Source organism: Scardinius erythrophthalmus (assembly GCF_964197995.2).
Source record: "Scardinius erythrophthalmus genome assembly, chromosome: 21".
NCBI lineage: Eukaryota > Metazoa > Chordata > Actinopteri > Cypriniformes > Leuciscidae > Scardinius > Scardinius erythrophthalmus.
The window spans coordinates 789,685-805,750 of record NC_138241.1 but is presented as its reverse complement, the minus strand read 5'-3'; the positions used below and the strand labels follow the sequence as shown (position 1 = coordinate 805,750).

Here is a 16,066-nt window from a genome sequence, read left to right as displayed (position 1 = left end):
CGGACGGAAAATGAAAAGGTGCGATTTTGAGAGTATAGTTCCTAGCCATATCAGCCTAGAAAATTGAAACTTTACATTTTCCGTCGGTCTTATTACACGATGTAACTACAGAAGAGTCGAGTTTTAAATAGGAAAAATATCGAAACTCTTTGGTCATTTTTTTTGAGAGAGATGCTAATGGTCTTGTCCGGTTCAATTCATTATGCTAAGCTATGCTAAAAGTGGTACCGGCAGACCCGGAGATCGGCTGAATGGATTCGAAAACGGTAAAACTCAACTGTTTAACTCTGGGGGAGTTGTAAAATGAGCCTATTTCCAAAAAAAGTGGAGTATCCCTTTAAAGAGCACATTGGTTTGTTTTGTTATTTGATTTTTCAATATGGGTTACATAGCTGAACGTGTACTAGTCTAGATGTTGCAATGAGTTTGAATGACACGTCACTATGAATAGGATAGGCTACCTGATCAAATTGAATGCCTTGTTGCTTGATTTTAGTGTTCTGTTTTTTTGTGATTGACTCTATACCTTCAAATAAAACTTTTTTCAATTATTCCTTAAAAAGGTTGTTTAAAATAAACAAGAATTTTTAATAAAACTTGTTGTGAGCTTATTGGGAACAGGGGTGTGCTTAAAGGGTACAAAACGTACCCATTAAGCACAGCCAGACTTTTTATATTTAATGATGTACATCTTAATTGAAATACTTTTGTCATTTAAAATAAAATGAAATATTATAGTGTGAGAGATTAATATTTTATTTTAAAATAACTTCTTGTACTAAAACCAATATCTTGTGCACTAAAAATGTCTCAATGTAGATTTTGGTGAGCTTAATAGGTACGTTTACCCTATGCGCAAGTGTACCTGGACAAAAGCCATTTTAAACGCAAAGGGTCGTTACACCATATATTGATTTGAATTAGTTAATAGAAGTTAAATCATAAATAAATTTAATTTGTAATTTTATTTTTTAAAGCATTCTCACTTTACAGGATTTTAACACGAGTGCCAGTGCTTTCCACAGTGCTGTAGCAGTTTGCAGGAATGTTTCTTCAAGCGTCTCGGAGACGTTCCCGCAGTTCTTCTGGATTTAGTCTGTCTCAGTTTCTTCTGCTTCTTCATGTAATCACAGACGGACTCGATGATGGAGAGGTCAGATCATACCGGCTGTTGTCAGACTCCTTGTGCAGACACAGATCTCACTGGATTATTACAATTATTGGCAAAAACAATGTTTGGAAATGTTAATATTAACATGCCTAAGACTTTTGCACAGTACAGTATATATCTGTGTTAGGTGAGACTATAGAAAGATGCCAAAATATGCTTAGACAAATATGACCATGCTATAAGGAAAGACAAAGTAGTTGATCATTTATCATTTATTTCAAACAAAAAACATCAAATTTCAATAACTCAAAAAACTAATTTGTACCAAACAGGTAAGAATAAACATATTAACTCAAAAAAGTAAGTGTTAAGTAAGAATAAACCGGTAAGAACAAACAATAATCATAGTGAGATAGTTTACATGCACTCGTGTGTGTGTGTGTGTGTGTGTGAAAATCGTCGGGAAGCGCAGAGAACCCTGCGGAACTTACAGAACAAGTGGTGGATGGAGAAGGCTCATGAAATTCAGTCATTCACTGACAGGAATGATATGCACAACTTTTACAATACAGTCAAATCCATTTATGGCCCAAGAAGTCACTGCATCACTCCCCTGAAAACAGCAGATGGGCTCAAAGACCGGAATAGCATCCTGGAGAGGTGGGCTGAACATTTTAACTCCCTACTGAATCAGGACTCTTATGCAGACTTTACCATCCTGGATGAACTGCCTGCATTTCCCCCTATTGACAACCTTAGCCATCCTCCAACTCTCCTGGAGGTTCTGTCAGCTGTCCGCTCCCTGAAGTGCAACAAGTCTCCTGGCTCTGACAATATTCCTGCAGAACTGCTAAAACATGGAGGGTATCTCTGCACAAGAACACTACACCATTACATCACCAAGGTTTGGGCTGATGAATTCATCCCACAGCATTGGAGGGATGCTAGTATTGTCACCATATATAAAAGCAAAGGGGATAGGGCTATTTGTGATAACCATAGGGGCATATCACTTCTTGCTGTGGCAGGTAAGGTCCTGGCCAAGGTGATGCTACAAAGACTGATCAATGACATCACAGAGTCTATGCTACCCGAGTCACAGTGCGGGTTTAGAAGGAACAGGAGTACAGTCGACATGGTCTTCACAACCCGGCAACTCCAGGAAAAGTGCAGGGAGCAACATAAAGATCTGTTTATGGCTTTTGTCGACCTCTCCAAAGCCTTCGACACTGTGCAGAGAGATCTCTTGTGGGAAGTCCTCCTCCGGTTCGGATGCCCCACTAAGTTTGTCAACATCCTCCGTCAGTTTCACGATGGAATGACTGCTAGGGTGCTAATAGGAGGTCAACAGTCAAGCCCTTTCCCTGTGCGCACAGGGGTAAGGCAGGGGTGTGTACTGGCACCAGTGCTTTTTAACATCTTCCTCATATGTGTCACCCAGCTTCTCCACAAGGAGACTGAAGACAACAGTGGGGTGACAGTAGCCTACAGGCTGGACGGTAACCTCTTTAATATCAGGAGACTGCAGGCAACCACCAAACTGCACAGAGTGAGGATACTTGAGCTGCAGTGTGCCGATGACTGCGCTCTTGTATCTCACTCTTCACAAGACCTCCAGTCTGTCCTAGATGCAACAGTGAGGGCATATAGCAGGATGGGGTTGACCATCAACACTGCCAAAACAGTGATAATCTGCCAGTGGAGTGCAAACACCCCACCCGCACCACCCATCTTCTCTGTTGTAGATGACAAACTGTTGGTTGTTCCATCATTCAAATACCTGGGGAGCATTATCTCTGAAGACAATAGCATTGATAATGAGGTCCAGAACAGAATCAAACAAGCATCAGCTGCCTTTGGAAGACTCCGGCGGCGGGTTTTTCAGAATAAGAACCTTCATCTCAACACAAAATCTGCTTCTACCAAGCGGTCTGCATCACCACCCTCCTCTACAGCTGTGAAGCCTGGGTTACTTACAGCCGCCACATCAAGTCCCTGGAACACTTCCACATCTGCTGTCTGCAGCGCATCCTGGGAGTCACTTGGCATGACAGAGTGAGATCCTCAGAAGAGCAGGTTGCAGGAGTATTGAGGCCACAATCCCCCAGCACCAACTGCGCTGGTTGGGGCATGTCATAAGGATGCCTTACAACCGTTGGCCCCGCAGAGTGCTATATGGCCAGCTACATCAAGGCCAGCGCTCTGCTGGAGGACAGAAGAAACGTTTCAAAGACCAATTGAAGACAGTGCTAAAGAAGTGCAAAATAAAACCTGGGGACCTGGAGAACGTGGCTGCTGACCGCAACAGCTGGCGGCAACAATGTATAGATGGGACCCAAGCACTGGAGGAGGAAAGGACAGTCAGGAGAGAACAAAGAAGGCTCAGGAGAAACACTCCCATAAATACCAGTAAGACCAATACCATGTATATATGTCCCACCTGCAATAGAACCTGTGGATCCAGGTTAGGACTATTCAGCCATCAGAAAACTCACCGTTAAAAGACGGAAGTGGACGTCATCATCGGATTCGATGGACAACTACAAGCAAGCACAGGATCACCCCTTCATTTGTGAGTATGTATGTGCATTGTGTTGGATCTATTGATTTTTATTTGACAACAAAAAAAATGCTCTGAATTACAGTTTTTCCCATTCATTCCTATAGGTGCCCATTTTTGTCCACAAAGGCGAGATTAAGGAGTTGTTTTTTTCACCCACTTAACATTGTAGAATCGAGTAAATTTTTTGTGTGTGTGTTCAGGTGGCAAACTTAGTAGCCAAGTCCGCTCAGATTAAGGAAAGTATTTTTTTTTTAAGAAATAAAAATGATTTTTGTGTATCTTGTGTATCTTGGCGTTCTATTGAGGAAAATATTGTAAAGCCCCACCGATTACAAGATCTTATTTACTCTAATATCTCTATTAAACAATCTAAGGTTAAATTTGGGTCCATTATCACTGAGCTAATTTCCACTTGGAATGCTGCTGAAAAATATTGTAAAATATCTCCAAATTGGTATCTCCAGTCACCTATTTTCTTTAACTCTCGTCTCCAGCTGGGAGGACGCCCTATATATTTTTCTAGTTGGGCAAATAATGGTGTATTTACACTATCTGACATCTTTGGGGCTGAAGGTCTCCGCTCATTCTTAAGGCGGACATACACTGTGCGATTTTCGTCCGATTTTGAGCCGAATTCTGACTCGTGCGACTCTTTTTCGGGTCGGGCCGATTTTCAGCTTTGTCGTGCGTCGTTTGTCGTGCCGTGTTCGTACAGTGTACAGGGGGAAACGAGAGGCGATTAACCTCTCCCGACCGGCAATCGGATGGTCGGATGAATTTCAGGCATGTTAGAAATTTTGGTCGCTCCTCGTGACTATATCGCACAGTTGAAGCAGAGCTACGAACCGATTGCCCTAAACTCAGTGTTTTTCCCTCACTGCGCCTGCGCAAAAACAGATTCATCGGCAGCAAAAAAAAAAAAAAAAAAGAAAAAAAGAAAAAAAAAAGGAGATCTTTAAGTTCTGTAGTTCAAAGCTATTACTGTTGCTTACCTCCAGTTCGTGTTGCAAAATGGATTAACCATTACCCACTTCTTCCAAGGCACCTGCGATGTAGGCTACACTTTGCCTCTTTTATTATAATTTTTTTTTTTTTTTAAATAAAGCTGTTTTTAATTTTCATTAATGAATTATTGCAGTGTTCGGACATATTATAGACTGTTGATAATTAATTATATGTATATAATTCATTGTAATCGACCTAAATGTTTTAGACAATTTTTAATGAAGAGAAGTAAAGCTTCTATGTAGGCTAATATTTTATTATCCTCACAGCGCGTTGGTTATGCGGTGATGCGCTATGAAATTTGTTGCGTGGCTATTTAATTATAATAGCCTATCAGTTTAATAAAAGTAGCCTTCCCTAATAATAATAATAATAATACAATAATACTAGCCTACTAATAATTTAATATATAAATTGGAAATGCTAAATCTTCTTGATATTGATAGCTGATGCTTGTTTTGACAATATCTACATGATATCGTCCATAGGCGCAACCCGGCACGAGGATTTATCGCGCTGATTCGCGCATAGGCTATTTCACACGTATAGTGTGAGCAGTCAAGTCGCAGCTCGACGTTCGGACCGTACAGTGTGAGCACATAAATCCTGAGCTTTGGCTTTACATCGCATGCGATCTAGTCGTTCAGTGTGAGTAGGTTCCTTGCTGAAATCGCACAGACATCGCACAGTGTATGCTCGCCTTTAGACGTTCAGAAAATTTTTAATTTACCCGGTTCCTCCTTTTTCTTTTATCTTCAGTTACGTACAGCAATGCGCACCTATGGGGTTCCTTGGAATGGCACACTAGGTTTACATTCTTTTCATAAGTTTTGACCGGGGGTAAGGGGTTGGTCTCTATTTTTTATTCTGTCTTGTTGCAGGCACCAAATAACCCAGATAGCACACGTACGTCGGGCCGACGTTGGCCCGATGCACAAAGTTCCATCGGCACGATGTCGCTCAGAGATCGTTTGCTCATCGGCAATATGTCTCCTCGACGTCGGCCTTTGATCGCAAATGATCTCCGGCCGATGTTTGAACGATGCAAAGCTGTAAATCTTTTGGCAGCTCTGCATGGGTTTTATAGGACCTTTATTTATAGGTCGGACCTTTCGGGCTACTCTTTACATTAGACACCATGCGCTGCTTTCATTGACGCACGCACTTACGAACACACACACACACACACACACACACACACACACACTCAGAGCGGAGATCGCGCTGCAACACTCACTCAGCAGCACATAAACTGTAGTCAACATTGCCCCGAGACTTAAATTGATAAAATAGCTTTGATACTGAACACATGCAACTTTCATCCCTCAAAATGGCCATATTCAAGAAAAAAAAGTGGAGTAGTTTTACACTTCCATCTTACCTCGCACTCTTTCAAAGTTAAACTGATGAAACACATGCTCTGCTTCTGTGAACAGTAAACCCCGCCTTCTATGATTTGATTGGCTATCTATTTGGATGGTCTCTGTAAGGTAGACCAGCCTAAAATGTAAGTTTTAAACCTTTTTGCCAACCTAAAAACAGAGCGGAGCAAGAATTTCCAATATTGAATTTCCAGTTTGGCTATTTCTAACTATTGACATACTATTGTTATTATTGACGTATAATTATACACTGCAAAAAATGCTTTTCTTACTTAGTATTTTTGTGTTGTTTCCAGTCCAAATATCTAAACATTCTTAAATCAAGAAAAATAACATAAGAAATTCTATTTTGTTTTCAGATAAACAAAGTAATTTAAGTAATTTTTGCTTAAAACAAGATAAATTATCTGCCAGTGGGGTAAGAAAAAATAATCTTGTTTTCCAATTGAATCAAGATTAATTTTTCTTACCCCACTGGCAGATAATTTAGCTTGTTTTAAGCAAAAAATTACTTAAATTACTCTGTTTATCTGAAAACAAAATAGAATTTCTTATGTCATTTTACTTCTCTAGTAAATGCTTCTTGATTTAAGAATTTTTTGTTATTTGGACTGGAAACAACACAAAAATACTAAGTAAGAAAAGCATGTTTTGCAGTGTAGGACTTGTCCCCCTCAATGTCTATGTACCAGTGGCGGCTGCTGGTCTTTCAAAGAGGGGAAGCTCATTTTCGGCCTACATCATAAAAATTATTAATTTATTTATACGTAAATTCTATGTTCCTTTTCAAGAAAATGCTCTGTGAAAAATGAATGTAATCATATAATAAAGGTATAAATAATAATATAATAAAGTATAATAATAATGTTACTAATAATAATATATATTTTTTATTATTTAAATAATTATTTTTGAATTATTACTAATAATAATAATATAAAAAATATAATAAGTAATAATATAATAAAGGTGTAAATGTATAATTGTGTGAAATGTATTATAAAAATTGGCTAGCAATTTCGACAAGCAAATACCAAGAAATAGATTTGAGCAGTTTATCTTTGAAAAATCCGCGATGGGACTGAGCTCGAACAGCTTCAACATCAGCGACTTTTTATTGTATGAAATCGCTGTCAATCAAAAGGAGACGCAGCCTTTCGACAGACCCTCCAATCATCATGCGGAAGCCCGGAGTCCAGGCCAGCCCACTCCCCGTTCACCCCCAGAGAAGCTGAGCTTCCATGGGCGGGACATAATCGCAGCATTTATCCAATGACCGTCTAGTTTCGAAGCGCTGAAAAAAACTGTTCGAAGCAGCCCCATTGAAGTCAATGGAAGCTGGGCTTCAACAGGGAAATGCACTGTGACGCTACGGGAATGTATGAGAAGGAAATCGAGTCAGCCGACCTGTAACTGATTCTGAACGAACTCGTCTTTGAGACGAACGTTTTCTAACGCATTTTAGTCAATAATATGTTAATACAATAGTACATATTTGACCATTCATTTTTTGACATTATAAGGGAAGCCGAGCTTCCCTTGCAGTCTTAAAGAAATCGCCACTGCTATGTACATATACAGCCCTGGAGTTACTTGACTATCCAATATGAAAAAAGTAGGCTATACTGACATTGAAAAATATCTTCTTAATTTTGTGTGTAACTGTCTCTAGTATAATGAACAGACACAATTCAAGTTAAGACATTTTAATGACACCAGAAAGAACTCCAGGAGAAAAGGGATCAAAAAGGAACAGCAACAATGTAGAGAAGGATTCTTCCTGGCAACCTGTAACAGAGTGAAAAACAATGAGAAAAAGCAGTTAGGACTAAAGCTAAGAATAAAATTGTCATTACACTGGATAATATAATTAAAAATCTAACAACAATCAAAGGTACATCAGCTGGCAAACCATTTAATAGTTTAATAGGTTTAATAGTCTATTTAAAGGGAATGATTGTTGTGGGGAGTTTGCTCAAACTATGGCAGCGATACAGCGAATAGTTGTGCTAAAAGACGGCGCCGTCCGCGGAGTGCTTTCAAAGGCCAGTGAAAGCAGACTGTCAGTTAAATTGTAAGTAGATGCTAACTGTTTCTCATGGGTTCGTATGGTATTTTAAACATTTACAGGGGTAAGTCTGTGATTTTATTGCCATCCGAATCCATAATGTCAGTGTTTATTTTCACCCAACCCGCGTACATTTCTTAATTGCTTTTATAAAGAACACCGCTTTCTCAGTTAACGCAGTGAAGCAGCCCCTGCACAAGTGAATAATTGATTCTCGAGCCATCGATATCAGCAGATTCAGCAGCATCGCCACGGGTAGCACTGGGTAACGTCACACGTAAGAAGGAATATCTTTAGCAGCTTTCTAAGGTACACACGCCGGAACACGCCTATAAATGGTATACCTTTAGTTAAAGGGACACTCCACCCATTTGCATTAAGCTTTGCATTGTTAGAAACCCAGTCATACTATTGAATGGTCGTGCAACACTCTCTCATTTTCCCCTGAGACGGGAGAAATCTGTTATTTACCTCTTACACTTCCTCCTACAATGACGCAAAAATCGTCATTTTGCGTCATTGTAGGAGGAAGTGTTAGAGGGGGGGATTTCTGTTAAGACTACAGACACTAGTTCCTCATCTTTCCCAGGGTGGGGCGCGCTCACGCTACAGACCTATTACAGATCATTGGGTGGGACTTTACTCTCTGAAACTGAAAGCAATATCCTCCATCTTGTTTGAAGCTAACAGGCGCTGTGGAGACAGATGTAAAGTTATGACAATAGCGGAGGAGAGTGCTCAATATGATATAGAAGAAGAGGATTTCGGAAGTCTGATGCTTGAATCAGGTGTTTGTGGCTACCTTTACAAGCCGCATTATAGCGAAGAGCAGCCGAGGCAGAAGACCTGCCTGCCGCGGACGAGGAGCCCGGACTGGCTCGAGTTAGGGCGGACTGGTGGCGCCGGTGATCTCACAATGCAGCTACGAACCGCTACGAACACAGAGATAGAGTCCGTCTGCGGCAAAGAATTTCAACGATGACAATTTCTCCTGGACGAAATCTCTGAATCAGACGAGGACACGGACGTTTGTGTTGAGAACTATCCTAGTTTCGCACCGCATATGTTCTGACTGAACATCCAGGTACCATGCAATAATTCACCTTTTCGAAAGAAATACAAACGAGGAGTAATGCACTATATGAGTTCGCCAACTAACTAGACATTTTGTGTGAATGTGAAATGAATTTCAAGCTCTGGTAGTAGCTAGCCTTGTAGACGGAAGAGTGATTTCTCTTATAGGCAGATATGCGCTTTCTGGATTAGTGGGAGTGGCTTGCGGAGCTGTGCAATGTGGTGCATTGTGGGAGTTGTTGTCTTTCATACAAATGCGTTCTGAAGTTATTTTTTGTCTTTTCTCGGTCACGAAGGCACCAAATTCAAAAATTATTTTACATTTCGACTACATATATGACCCACTTTAAATAAAAAACAATGTTCAAATGGGTGAAATGACCCTTTAAGTTATACCTTAAGAGTCTTCGTAGCATGCTAAGAGACAACGCTATCGGGAAACCCAACCCAGGTGTTTATGAATGAGACACTGAATTAATTGGTTTTAAAAGTGTTTGAATTAATGATTCAATTGAGTATCTTTTTTTTAAATAGACTGAAACATGTTATTCTGATGTATGTTATCGTGGTCTCCATTTTAAACAAAACAAAAATGATTTTAAACCAAATAGATTCTCAGTTTATCCTGAATTAGGAGCCGTTCACATATCGCGTTTAAAAACGTGTGGAAAGCGCTCTCTCCTTTCTACAAGCTCTTGCGCTCCCATGGCGTCTGTCGTTGCTATGCAACCATGAACTGCGCTCTCCATGATGACGAGGAAGTATCAGCAAAGGATTAATTGATTTCTAGCCCTTGCATTAGCTTTACTACTAGATATATTTATGGAGATGAGAAATAAAAACTCGCCCTGTACAGCTATGATCGGCTGTTCGGCCGAGTTTTCCATGTTGTTACGGAAAGGCCAAAGCTGATCGGTTGGTTTTTGTCACATGACCTGCGGTGCGCTTGTGGCATTCTGAAAAGTTGAGATGTTTTCATCTCGCTGTGGCATATGCGTGCCTGGAAAAACGAGCACGCCGCATCGCATGCGCGTCACTTCTATTATGGTATTACACTTTTACTATGGTTTGTTTGGGTTCATTCCAAATATCAACAGTTTCCAACAGCGTTTTTGAAATATTGCTTACCCCACCTTAATATCTGGCAGTTTTTTTATGTCCATCTATAGTTGCCATCATCTGAAGTCTTCACAAGTGAGGCTGGATCCAAACTGGAGCTGCTATAATCTCTAGTGAACTTGCTGAGCATCCTGAGATAGAAACAGGGAAGCAACAGGAGAAAGATTAGCATAGCTGCAGTTCATATTATTTCAGGCAAAAGATGATCATGTGCACTTTTTACTATTTCATCACATATTAACTGTAAAACAAGATTATGAGATGTGTTAATTGAATGCTTGGCTAAAGCAGGGCTCCAGACTAACTTTTTTTATTAGGAGCGCTGTAGCCCCTGACTTAAAATTTTAGGAGCGCAAGCAGAAAATTTAGGGGCACATCTTAAATCACCTTGCAATGCAATTATTCACATTTTCCCCCAAAATAACTGTATTACTGACAAATGCTTTGATAATAAATAGCCTTAACGTACAGAAATTACAATGTGCAGTTTTATTTTAAGTTCACAGGGCTCCAGACTAACATTTGAGGGCAGCGGCACTAAGTTCTACAGAAAGTATTTGGTAGCACTGTGGGATGACAAAGCACTGAGCTTAATTTGAGGTGTATAGATAAAGTTAACTTTAATTATTATCATTCATAATGTCTTAATATTAATTCAAAAGCAAAATGAGTGACAAAATATATATTAGGGAGTGAAAATAGCCAGTAAGCGTCCTCTGCAGCTATGTTTACAATAGTAATTTAATCTTTATCTTTTTTTTTTTTTTAAATAAGTGTGAGTTTCCCTACTTCTTGAAACTTTTAGTTTTATAAATAGGTCTTTAAAGGATGAACAAAAAATGTTTGGTCAACACATTATTAAAAATAACATTTAAATATGATAATATAGTTTTGAAGTGCTGGAAAAATATGTGTAGGCTACTGTTATAACCACAGTATACCATAGTTACAGTTAGTGTTACTACAGTAAATCCAAGGTGATTGTTGCTAATCTGTGGACCTAAAGCCTTCAATAACTTGTTCGCTCATTGCACATGTTTCTCCTGGTTTCCACGTCAGCGCTGTTTGATCTTATATGGTTTATAACAGAGAATTCTGCGTCAAATCTGAATGTTTCTCACTGGATCTCGCAGCAATGTTATTAATTCTGTCGCGAACTCAATGGATTTCTTCACTGGATCTCCACGATGTACAGTAACTGTTCCGCGTGATCGCGATCGGCCCGCGACTGGCGAGAGGAGCTCTGCGCTGTCTATTATTGGTTCGAACTATTAAACGGTCTGTGAAGCAGAATGAGTGCTGAGTAGCGCAGTTTTTTCCACTTTCATTTCGTTTTTATTTATTAACATGTCACGGCATACTCTATGCTTGAGGCTGAGATTGAGTGTTTAAACTGCGAAGTGCCTGCACTGTCTGCAAACTTCGTTTTCCCCGCAGTTCTGGGGTAGCCACTGCAACATTCGCAGCTCATGGAGTTCATCTCCTTACAGTACCTCAACCAGCTGAATTCTCGTAGCCAGTCTTCCCGAAAATAGTGGGTTCAGGCCTTTATCACCTTACAAACCTCTGACTCTGAATCATCATCATCCGATTGTGTCTGTCCGTGACATTGATATTTGTCTCCGTCTCCTTCCCACGGACGTTTACGCGCGCTCGATTATCTCTAGGACCCTCCCCCTCCACACATTAGCCAGTTACAGTGGCCATTCCCTATTCTTCTCACACTCATTGGCCTGCCACACATTCCAGATTCATTGACGCGCCCCTTCCACGTTTAACGTGAAAAAATAAAAAAATAAATTACTGGTCGCACATGTGCGACTGGGTGTAAAATTCAGTCGCACACTCTCAAATTTTGGTCGCAAAATGCGACCATTTGGTCGCAGTCTGGAGCCCTGTAAAGAGTTGTGTCTTTAGTCTAGATTTAAATTGGGAGAGTGTGTCTGAGCCCCGAACATTATCAGGAAGGTTATTTATGAAAGTAAAAGAGTAGCAAAACTCAAGAGCATAAAGATGTGAATTTGAGAACTTGTCCCCTGTAAAATACAAGTCCAAAGTTGAATTTAGAGATTTGCACTTGCAGAACGTGACTTAACGCATAGACAGTGATATTAAAATAAATAAATGATAACTCTGTAAACACCATACTAATTAAAAATAGACTACTATGTACAGTTAAGCGTTTTCCTCACATAGAAAACTGGTAGAAAACACTTAAAGGTTGCATGGTATGAAAATTTCACTTTATGAGGTTTTTTAACATTAATATGAGTTCCCCTAGCCTGCCTATGGTCCCCCAGTGGCTAGAAATTGTGATAGGTGTAAAACAAGCCCTGGGTATTCTGCTACGCCTTTGAGAAAATGAAAGCTGGTAATAATCATACATTTTTCTTGAGCGTCAAATCATCAAATTAGAATGATTTCTGAAAGATCATATGAAGCTGTGATGCTGAAAATTCAGTTTTGATCACAGGAATTAATTACATTTTACAATATATTCACATAGAAAACAGTTATTTAAAATTTGTTATATTATTTCACAATATTATTGTTTTTAATGCTGTCTTGGTGAACATAAGAGACTTCTTTCAAAACATAATTTTTTTACCAACACAATTAGTGTATGTTTGACATTAGTGTATGTTTGAAGTTTTACTTACTAATCATATGGTTCATAGCGCCTTAGAGATGATGATCAGCCCAACTCTGCTACGGTGGAGGCAAGGGCATCAACATTGAAGGATCTAGGAACACAACACACCATTTGTCACAGAGCCAACAATATTATTATATAATGGCAGGTTTATTACAAGTAAGAAGCTATAGCTAAGCTATATTATATATAAGCTACAGCAGAGGTGAAATGCTTTTCTGAGATGAGTTTCTGAATCTATTTGACCTGCATCTGGGCATGGAGTACCTACGGCCTGAGGGAAGTAGCTTGAACTGGCAGGACAAAGGATGACTAGGGTCAGCTGCAATCATAGACTGTAAAAAAATATGGACGTAGTGTCCGTGACGTCACCCGTAGGTTTCTGAAGAGCATTTTTGAAGCCTAAAGTGGGCGGAGCCATCCGTCGCCATCTTGGCCTTGCGTCACTCCCGGATAACAGAAAATAGGCAAACAGGCGGGGCGTGAGTGGAGCTGAGGAGCCTGGCCTGGCCATAGATATGAGCCTGGCTATCTGAAATCACCTAGCTCGACGTGATCGAGTTAGCTGATGATGTAAAGCCAATTAAAAGTTCCTGTTTTTGCCCTTCGAAATATTATAATAGTTAAATACATGGCTACAAGTGAGACTGTGTATTACTTCGAGAGTGTTTGTGTGTGACAGTGATATTTATGTGCATAACGTTACATGTCAGTCACTCTTTCATGGTCCGTCAGCGCGGCATCGCTCAAGTTCGTAGAGAGCTTATTCAGTCCATTTTAAATTCTGATTTTGGCCGCCTCTCAAATGGGTTAAACCGTTAAACCATAGATATATTGCCTTTGAAGTGCAAGTAAATGCGCTAGAAAATCCGCGCTCATTCATGGATCGATGTGCATTTATTGCACGGACGGAGAAAGCGCCGACGCCTGCATGATTTCATCTGACGGTCACGGTACATAAGCATATTATAATCCATCTGTTCCGTGAGAGCAGAACAAACGAGCCTTTATTGACGTTTTAAATTTGAAAACCCCAAAAAGCAACGGAATTGTCTGACATCCATTAGTGCATGTTCACAGAGGAAAACAACTGAAATACAGCGCTGGTTGTTCTCTCAAACGATACTCGACGACAACGACTGAATCCAAAGACGTGGGCTTTGTACCCAAGTATTAAATTGTATGAAATAATCCCGAAAAAAAGCACAAACACCGCAGAGAAGGCAAGTTCAGCAGCTAACATTTGCTGAGGTGAAGTGACGGCTAGTAACAGCAGACAAACAGCTAGCATTGACATCAGCGGGAATCCACCTGTCACTCAAGTGGCCACACCCTTAAATTTAAATATTAATCAACTAAACGGATGAGTTATAAATAAATTCACCCCCCTCACAGTTGTTATGAAGGGCAAAATTAGCTGTATAGACCAAAGCCACAGAGAGAACCAGGCTGTAAACATGTTTTTTTTCTGCTGTAAAGTTGGTAATTTTAACATGAGGGAGATACAGATTTGACTCACTTCTGCAGCCAGGCCAAGCGGCCAGTTAATGAATTGCAGTTTAACTCACTTCCGTGTTGGTTTCAAGAGAGAGACGGGGAGGTTGCCGCTTGGCTGCAATAGATAGTGCCTTCTTTGCCACTCTGTTGGAGTAGCTGCTAAATGTGTGAGAGAGGGGGAAAGTTAAAGCCTGCAATCTTGCTACACGTCCTAACTCTCTAATCGTTTTTTGTAGGAACCAAACCAGCAGATAAAACAGAAGGTTAAAACAGACTGAATAAAACAAGAATAAAACATTCTCATCAAAGTGGGGTCAATGTTAAAATTCCTCAGTCTACGGTAAAAATACATTCGCTGCTGGGCTTTGGCACAAACAGCATCAGTGTGTGATTCAAAACATAGCTTACTATCAATTATTGTGCCAAGGTTGTATTCTTGTATTATCTCAATAGGTTATGATAGTAAGGGGAAGAGGGGGCCTCTGTTTCCTAAAATCAGTAATTAATTCTTTAGTTTTGGATTTCCTAACGTTACCTACCTACCTGTATTTCCTACTTCTCCAGCAGTAGCTTTCTTCAGAAATGTTGAAGTCGTGGAGCTTTCCCTCTGTTATGGGTTATTTTGTTGCTGCTGAAATCACAGAACATTTTTTTTAATCAATATTTGTTTACCATTGATCTAGTTTCAACCATGTAACTTGTGTAAGTGTAAGTTCTCCATGTAAGTGACGTCACCGATTACATATGTTTATGTTTACGTTTGTGTAAAATAAATTAGCTCACTTCCAAGTAAAACCTTTACAAAACCTCTCATATACACATAAGAGGTGATTAAAAGCCCAAACTTTCATAAACAAAAGCTCAACCGAGTTAACGTTAACTTAGCTTAACCAGAGACAATTTATATGGCTTAACTTAGCTGCTACCTTCTCTGAAAACGGTTGAGATGCTAACGGACTTTTTCCGAAGACACAAAGCCATGTCTATAAAAGTAAATATTCAACATAAGCGTATCAATTACAAGTAAGAGAAGTGTCAAGAACAGTTGTGTGTATTATCCGTGTGATTTTAGAGACTTATATCACCTGAAAGCAGTGAATTTGAAAACAACAGCGAGAGAGGGAGTTTTCCTGCTTACCAGTCGCAGTGGTCCCGCGGCGTTTCCATGGCAACTCTGCGCCGCGGCCGCTCCAGTGTTTGAAAGCGACTTGAAAGTTCACAAGCACAACGCGACATCGGCCTCCCGTATAGTGGGCCGACCTAAAGCCGACGTAACGGAGCTGGGAAATAGAGCACTGACTGACAAGAGATCTGCCTACGCCTGGCCGACGCCTTTGCGATGTTATAGGGAGGGAGGCCGACGCTCGATGTTGGGCCAACGTCGGCCCGACGTACGTGTGCTATCTGGGAAATCACTCTCTCTTGATAGAGTTTGGAAGCAGGATTTGCCATCTGATAATAATAATCTGGACTGGCACTTGATCTGGCATAATCTGTCTTTCTCTTCCAGAAACCCTAACCACCGAATGATTCATTACAACTTTATACATTCGCTGTCTGATCGATTGCTCCTGTCTGCCTCGCTGCCTGCTGT

General features: G+C 40.2%; 1 long non-coding RNA gene across 1 annotated transcript; it reads right to left on the bottom strand.

Moving 5' to 3' along the window:
• Positions 1 to 7,242: 7,242 nt before the first annotated feature.
• Positions 7,243 to 15,847, bottom strand: LOC308681530. Its single transcript, XR_014029035.1, has 6 exons — positions 15,611 to 15,847; positions 15,016 to 15,103; positions 14,544 to 14,631; positions 12,983 to 13,066; positions 10,337 to 10,453; positions 7,243 to 7,849 (listed from the first exon to the last, which is right to left on the bottom strand). It is a non-coding gene; the product is annotated as an uncharacterized lncRNA (long non-coding RNA).
• Positions 15,848 to 16,066: the final 219 nt, after the last annotated feature.